The sequence below is a fragment of the Colossoma macropomum genome, unplaced genomic scaffold, assembly GCF_904425465.1.
Source record: "Colossoma macropomum unplaced genomic scaffold, Colossoma_macropomum, whole genome shotgun sequence".
NCBI lineage: Eukaryota > Metazoa > Chordata > Actinopteri > Characiformes > Serrasalmidae > Colossoma > Colossoma macropomum.
In genome coordinates, this window is record NW_023494796.1 from 15,744,831 (window position 1) to 15,753,364 (window position 8,534).

Consider the following 8,534-nt stretch of genomic DNA (forward strand, 5'->3'; position numbering starts at 1 on the left):
AAAAGTGCATTGTGATGTAATGTATCACGATGATGATAATATATTGTGAAATTGTCCATCTCTATGTAGCATTATGGTCTACAATTTTGCCTGTTTTTATTAAATGTGTTAGAAACCACATAAGCAAGTCTATTTGAGGTTACTTAACAACTCAAAGCAGCTTGAGGCAAGTAGGAGATTAGATTTTTAACCAAACTATCACTTTAAAATCTTACATCACTTCACAAGCCTATGAAAAATGAACACAAGCTTAAGTTCAACTTTCTCTTTGGTTCATAAACGAGCTTGGCAAGTGTCTTGGTTGGTCTTTTCGATCAGTGCAAGACAGGGGTTGAATGTCAGTCTGATTACGGAAAGATCCCCCCACCGAAAGCAAGGCCAGGTATCAACCTACCTCAAGCCTGATTAAATATTGACGAGGAAACTGGCAAAAAAAATGCAGGAGGCAAAATGCTGCATCATATCTGAGGCGTGGTGATGTAAGAGATACAAATTCTCTGTCCTATTTCCTTTTTGTGTTCTCCATTGAGAAAGCTCAGCCTCACAGTCATGTAAATGACGCTCCAGCACTCTGCTCTTGTCTTTCCTCAGGTCACACCCTGAAGCAGACCGTAACCGGTGCATAAGAAAGGAAAAATGAACGAAAAACTTGCGGGCAGACGGGCAAGTTTGCGGTTGACTGTCAACACAGTGATCTGGAAGACTTCTGGAAGTCAGCTTGACCTAAAATGCTGACTAACTTTGTTAAATTGTACATACTGAAGATGTGAGAGTACCAAGAGTACCAAGCAGAGGTGGGTTAGGCAATAACTAGTTACTTTTACTTAATGTCACTTAGTTCTTTTTTTTTTTTTAATTTTTGTATAGATCTGTAATTTTGGGTCTTTTCAGGTATTATTTTCCAAAATTCCACTTTTATTAACCACTTTTTTCTCAGCTACATTATAGTAGGGCTGGGAAATGTGACCATATTTATCATTATTGTGATAAATTATGTCATGAGTGTCACTATGCTTTTCTGAAATGTTGAATATAAATGACTGTATTCACAGTTTTGATAGCATTTTTAAATATGGCACTTCTTTTTCTTTTCTACAGTATATATTGTAATATATTGTATATCGTTAAACCTTCTTAAAGTATTGTGATATTACATTTGTGCTATATCACCCACTTATACATTATAGCTAGTCACTACCATTTAGAAACTCCTAGTAGTTCCTTTTTGGTGTGTAATTTCATTCTGCTCTGTTAGTTCAGCTTCAAGCCCCTCAGTTTTGAGCTTTTTATCTACCATGTTATTTCAGAGGATCCCCAAAACAGAACAGTGCTGTTCCTAGCCTGACAGATGCCGTATGGTCTACTGAGAAGTTCTACTGCAGTTCTAGAGACAAAAAACTCAGTACTTGGAGGTTTCTGGACCAGGCTTTCTAATAATTTGTCCTATTCATCCTCAGCTGGTCCAACCGAGAATGTACCTGTCATTAGTATAGTGTAGTAACTTAAGTGTTTTAAATGATTTATGGTGTTTTTAATGTTCATTCGGTCCAGACTCAGCTTAGTATTACTATTTACCCTCCACCTGATAAGGTGACTTAGGCTATCACACGTTAATTACCTCGTTACTTGATTCAACATTTCAGTAAAGCAATAAACCTTTCACTTCAGCGTGTTTTCAGGCTGCTCTGTCTGACTTCTGACTGACAAGTCTGTCGCTAATGTGGCTAACGCACTTGCTAACACTCGCAGGTCTCCATTAGGAAACGCCTCCGGTTGAAGTCTCTGCCTTACCTTGAACAGGTGAGCCGGGTGAGGGGCTTTTAAACAAGCGAGCCCACTTTCACGTCCCCCTCGCCTCAAGGACTCCGGGTTTTATTCAGTTTCAGAGAGTAAAAATCCCCGCTCTGGCCTGGACTGAACGAAGTTTTTGTTTTTTTTTTTTCAAAAAGACGTTAAACGCTGCGCGAGCCGAGTTTCAAACTGCCGAACGGACTCCGACGGGGGAGGGAGGGGGGAGAGGGGGGCGGAGCTTCGAGCCTGAAGGCGGGGCAGTGTTCCCGTATTCTTCGTATTCTTTCCGCCCTCATGCGCTCTGATTGGCTAGCCGAGTCCCAGCTCTGGCGCTAATAGGCCTGCTTGTGAGAATGAACTAACTAGCAAATCCTGGCGCAAGCGGCGCGATGGCACTGGCCAATCGTAGCGCAGGAGTGGGGGTGACGGGGTGGGGGAGAGAACGCAACTCATTGCTAGGCAACAGCAGACAGTCATCGCCCTAATCTATAGGAGAAGCAGCAGTTTGTTTAGTTGTGTACACTGTAAACACAATTGTATTTACACAGGAATGGGTTTTTCTTTTGAAGACCCCTATAGCTTACAAAATTTGGTTTAAAGTTTAGTATAGAGTGTGAAAAGGAGCTTAAATAGACTCATACCTGCTCAACAAACACCTTTAACGAGTTTAAGGGGCGCATATCGTACCCCCACCAAAGTTCAGTTATGATATTTTTGTGCTTTTACATATTTTCCTCCCATATGGATCTCTTCTCTTTTTTTCTTAGAAATAAATAGACTGTTACTGTGCGTTTATGTAAACAAGCTGTGCTCTGATTAGCTGCCTTGTTCTGTGTCTCATTCAAAAAAGCAGCCTGGGCTGAAACACCCCATAAGCATGAATGGACGTAACTGACCTGCTGTAGGCTGAGCATGTGAATATATGTAAATATGGTAGTTTCTGTGACATCACAGATTCAAAATGGGCTGCTTTGGATGCTAAGTTTCCACATATGGACTGTATGGGCTAAGAAATGAATGGTCTGTTATGTAGCTTTAACCAGAATTACATACTATATTAACTCTTACATTGAAAAATAAGTAAGTGAGTAATATTTGGTGTACCACCATATGGGCTTTTTAAACTTAGTACAGAGTATAAATGGGTGTTAATAGAGTCTAGAGAGCATAACAAACAACAAAACACCTTTTAATAGAAGTCTAAAATAAATAAAATTAGGCTTAAAACAAAGGAGGATACTTAATGGCGTTATGTGTGTGTGTGTGTGTGTGTGTGTGTGTGTCTGAGAGAGAGAGAGAGAGAGAAATGAGGATTGTGTTTGAATCATTGATGATATTCTCCTGTCGAAGAGGTTCATGTTTCTGTGAAGCACACAGTGCAAACAGACTTTGTCCCGTCCTCAACAGAACCGTCTATGTGACCTTAATTAATCATAAACCACACTAATAAAGCATGCAGCTTGGTTTTTGTGGCATATCTACATTCGTTTAACACCACATAAACACTCTTGTCCTTTTTCTGTGCTATACATTAGGATGTGTCTTTGTCACCTGTAAGCTTAAAGGGATTTGGAGACTCAGTATAGAGCAAACAGAGTGTTGTAAGTGTTTTAGGTTTAGGAGTAGCGGGTGCACTCAATGCTGGAATGACGTTACAGTCAGGTGAGTGTGTGTGTGTGTGTGTGTGTGTGTGTGGTAGAGAGAGGGAGGGAGGGAGGGAAGCAGGGAAAACCGGAAATTTGTGGGAAAGAGGGCAGGTAAAGTGGGAGAAAGGTTAAAGGTTTAGCTGCAGCACCTTAGGAAAGGGCGCAGTGATATCAAAGGGCATTAGCACCCCAGCCTGAAGGTGGTAAATGTATATATATAAATATACCAAATCAGTTTTTTGAACTCCAGCTTTGTAAACTCCACTTTCACTGTTTTTTGTTTGACTTCCTTCTTTCTGATGCAATTTGATTATCTTCTATCTAATCTCCTCAGATATAATCTCCTTTAAAGGAACCACACACATAAAATTTCTGACACTGAAAATAGAAGAACTTGTACTTAATTACAGTTTTGACTGATATTTGAATAAGCAAAAAGGTGGTCTGTGACTTCTGCAAAGCACTGTATATATTGCTTATTATCCTTATGATGAAGTCTAATAGAAGAATTACAATTTTACTGAAGTAGGATAAACCCCTTAAATGGCCAGGGCCGACCAGCAGGCCCAAAGTTTTATTACACACTTCTATAACCTAAGTATACCTCAGCCAGTTTCCCTGTAGTTACTGGATAATACACCTTTGTATGTAATAAGCCTGTTTTAAGAGGTTAAGTATGACCCTAATTACAGCCATTCACTGGTTTACTCCTCTGTACTGCTAATTACTCTGATCCTGTGACTACTACAGGTCCTTTGATGATGACACCTGTTTGTGGTTGCCTAGAAACGCTAAAGCTAGAATGGTCTCTATTTAAGGTGTCAGACTTGCATTCACAGGTAAGTCTCTGAAAGGCTTTGACCAAAGGCTATTTTCAAAACCCAGATTACACCCTAATGGAATATGTAGTTAACCAGTCAGGACATTTTGTGTTAGTTTTGCACTGGAGCTACAAGCCTAATGTAGCTAAGTAAAGCTTTTACCTTAACAATTAGTAAAATCAGCTTTGCTATTGTGTGACGGCATTTATTATTTAATTGGGTTTATTAAATTGGCTTGACAAAACCAACTTACTTTCTTTGCTTAATTATTCTACAGTTTCTTTGGATTATTTTCAACTGATCACAGTTTTTGAGCTAGAACCACAAAGCTTTGCACAACTGTAGAGCCTACACAGGAATAGTGCACTTGTGCTGTTGGGACAGATCGCACATATGTTTTTCCTACAGCGTTCATTCAAACACGTTCAAACAAAAATCCAATCTAAGCCCTGCTAATGAGGACAGGGTGCATCTCTCACACTGTCCTTCATAGACACTACATACAGGCTCACGTACATACCTGTGATACCACCTGAGACTTCATAGCAATGGCCTAGCAGGACCTTAGCAACCACCTGGAATACCATAGCAATGGCCCAGCAACACCTTAGCAACCACTTGGGATCCCATAGCAATGGCCTAGTAACACTTTAGCAACCACCTGGAATACCCTAGCAATGGCCCAGCAACACCTTAGCAACCACTTGGGATAACATAGCAACACCTTAGCAATCACTTGGGATCCCATAGTAATGGCCTATTAACGCCTTAGCAACCACTTGAGATCCCATAGCAATGGCCTGGCAACACCTTAGCAATTACTTGGGATCCCATAGCAATGGCCTGGTAACATCTTAGCAACAATTCTGGAATACTATAGCAATGGCCTAGCAACACCTTAGCAACTGCTTGGGATCCCATAGCAATGGCATAGCAACACCTTAGCAACCACATGGAATACCATAGCAATGGCCCAGCAACACCTTAGCAACTACATGGAATACCATAGCAATGGCCCAGCAACACCTTAGCAACTACATGGAATACCATGGCAATGGCCCAGCAACACCTTAGCAATTACTTGGGATTGCATAGCAACGATTCTGGTATACCATAGCAATGGCCTAGTAAGACCTTAGCAACCACTTAGGATCCCACAGCAATGGCCTAGTAACATTTTAGCAACCACCTGGGAAAACATAGCAACACCTTAGCAACCACCTGGGATTTTGTAGCAACAGCTTTGTCAAGCCAACTTAAACTTTATTCCAAAATTTTCCCTTTTAATTTCTGTTGAACCTTGAAATTTACATTTAAATGAACCACATCAGCAATTCTATTTGAGATTACTTAATAACCCAATGCAGTCTGAGATAAGCTCGTAATGATTTAGTCATGCTGTTTGCACAGTGCTAAGTGATACACAGAAGCTTCCGTTACTTGTTCACTACATTAGGCTCGTAGCTCCAGCGCAAAACTGAAGCAAAATTTCAACATCAAACATGTCTGAGCAAATACATTTGGGGTAAAGGGGGGAATAGTGTGAATTTAATTTTGGATTAACCTTGATGTTAAGGTTATTGTTATTAAGGTTATTAAGGTATTAAGGCTATTAAGATTTTTCTGCAGTGAATAAAGTTAGTAAAATCAGTAGGTTAAAGTGTTTGAATGTGAAGCTGCGTCTAAGGAAGGGTTGTGTGTCTCTGTGTGTGACCTAGCAGACTGCAACTGTACAGCTGGTATCAGTTAAGACACTTGAGACTGTTATCAATACTTAATCACCAACTGAAACCGAGAAAGTGAGAGAGAGGGAGGGAGGGAGAGAGAGAGGGCGAAAGAGAGAGAGAGAGAAAGAAAGAGAGAGAGACAGAGAAAGACAGAGAGAGAGAGAGACAGAGAGAGAGAGAGAGAGAGAGAGAGAGAAAGAGAGAGAGAGACTGATGTAGTCTGATGTAGAGTTTGGGTAAGTGGGTAAGTAGGGAGGAAAAAAGAGGGGAAAGAAAGAGAAAGTGAGAGAGGATGGTAGAGCTGGGTTTGAATGCAGCAGCAGGGGAGGTGAAGATAAAAAAACGAAACAGAATGAGATAACAGGAGTAGGTGTAGGTGTGTGTGTGGGAGAGAGAGAGAGAGAGAGAGAGAGAGAGAGAGAGAGAGAGAGAGAGAGCGAGCACTTAGATCCCACTGTTTTGAAGTAAATGTGTTCAAGTCTGACATTAAGAATTGTCACTAAAGAAACATTTTTTTTTTGCAACTATGTAAACTTTTTTGTGTTTTGATTAAAAAGTTTATGTTTTTATGCATTTAACTATTCAAAGCTGTGTTTGCCAGTCATGTACTGGTTCTGCTCAGAATTAGCTAAAACCAAAACAGTCACTACTGAAATATTTGGTAGTTTCGGTAGTGTTATGATTGTTTTGGTGATGGTAAAATGGAATGTTTAATCATTAATTTTAATAAAATAAACATAATTAAAGTACAGAGTCACTCAAAGTCAGTCAAAAATCTGAAATGGGTTTGGAACTCTGACCAGTTTGGTGGGATGTCCTATATATGATACATATGAGTATTACATGTAGGTACTTACGTGTATGTAACATATATCAGACATATTATTGTACTGTATAGCTTCTTACACACATACACCATTCAGGCATAACATTATGAACACCTCCTTGTTTCTGCGCTCATTGTCCATTTTATCAGCTCCACTTACTATATAGGTGCACTTTGTAGTTCTACAGTTACAGACTGTAGTCCATCTGTTTCTCTGCATACTCTGTTAGTCCCCTTTTACCCTGTTCTTCAGTGGTCAGGACCCCCATGGACCCTCACAGAGCAGGTACTACTTGGGTGGTAGATCATTCTCAGCACTGCAGTAACACTGATGTGGTGGTGGTGTGTTAGTGTGTGTTGCGCTGGTCTGAGTGGATTGGGATGGTATGTGAAATGCAAACATAAAGAAGTGATTTGTAAATCCACTTTGAGCTATATTTGAACAAAAACAGTACAAAGACAAGATTTGTTTTTTTGTAAATATATGCTCGTTCTGAAATTGATACCTGCAACAAGTTCTAAAAGCTGAGACAGGGCCAGCTTAAAACAAGGAACATACAGATACATACTAGCCAAAGCTAGTATGACATTGCACTAATGAATCAGCAGACACAGCTCAGGTAGTGTTTCATGTAATGCTTGCTCAGCACACTGCAGTGTTCCCTTTATCCACCTTGTTTAGTGTTGTACTTCTGGGTTCATTCATTGGGGATGTGTTTTATTTCACACACAAGTTGAACTTACTTTGTTTACAGCGCAGGGCGTGTTTGGCTCCTGATGTCAAAATCTACCGTCTCTTTTTGAATGATTAAAATAGCCTAATCTGAATAGTTGAAAAATGAAATCCTAATTTCGTCAGCTGCATACAATACCTCTCAGACTAGTTTCACACTGTTGTAAAGTAGTGAAAAAGTATGTATATACATAGTTTAGTGAGGTATTAAGACGTCTTAAGGAGATGCCTGTGAAAAGTAGTCAACTGTCGTCAAAATCTGCAATAGTGGCATCTAGTGGCCAAAGATATGAACTGCACTCTACGCTTATTAAGATCAGATAATGCAGGTCTGAAATCAGGTCAAACCTGCTTTAAGTATGTTCTATTGATGGAGATATTCAAGGCAAAATGTGGCCATGTGGCCATTTTATTCTGAGAAACTAGATGAACATCACCTCTTAAAGTGGAACAAGTGAAAGTGGAAATTGTTGGAAATTGCTGGAGCTGCATGACCCAAGCGGTAAGATGTAAACACACACACACACACACACACACATACATATGTATATATATATATATATATATATATATATATATATATGTATATATATATATATATATATAATGTAGATTATTATTATATAACATATATATATATTTCAGTAGTGACTGTTTTGGCAGCCTCCCAATAGAAAGTACCCTACAAATGATGATTATGTATATGCTTACTTTATTACTATCTCTATTAATGTCTTGGGTTTAATCGATCATAACACAGCCCTTGTAAATATCTAAGCTCTGAAAAATAGTTTTTTACTGTGTGATCAAAAGTAAACTAATTCAGTAGAATGGTATATATTTGCATTGTAGATGTTGGGTTCCTATCACCACCATTGCAAAGAAATCTGAGTTCTTAAGTTTCTCCACAGTGAACCATTTCCCTTTAAACCACTCTGAATGACTTCATTTACATCGCAACAGGCAGCAATTTTAAAAATCTGTGGAATT

General features: G+C 39.4%; 1 protein-coding gene across 1 annotated transcript in view; it reads right to left on the reverse strand.

Moving 5' to 3' along the window:
• ugt8 (UDP glycosyltransferase 8) overlaps positions 1-2,159 on the reverse strand; it is a 41,410-nt gene extending 39,251 nt beyond the window's left edge. The window contains exon 1 of the mRNA XM_036582938.1: positions 1,792-2,159. The gene's annotated coding sequence lies outside the window, so the exon portion shown is untranslated. The remainder of the gene's footprint in view (positions 1-1,791) is intronic.
• Positions 2,160-8,534: the final 6,375 nt, after the last annotated feature.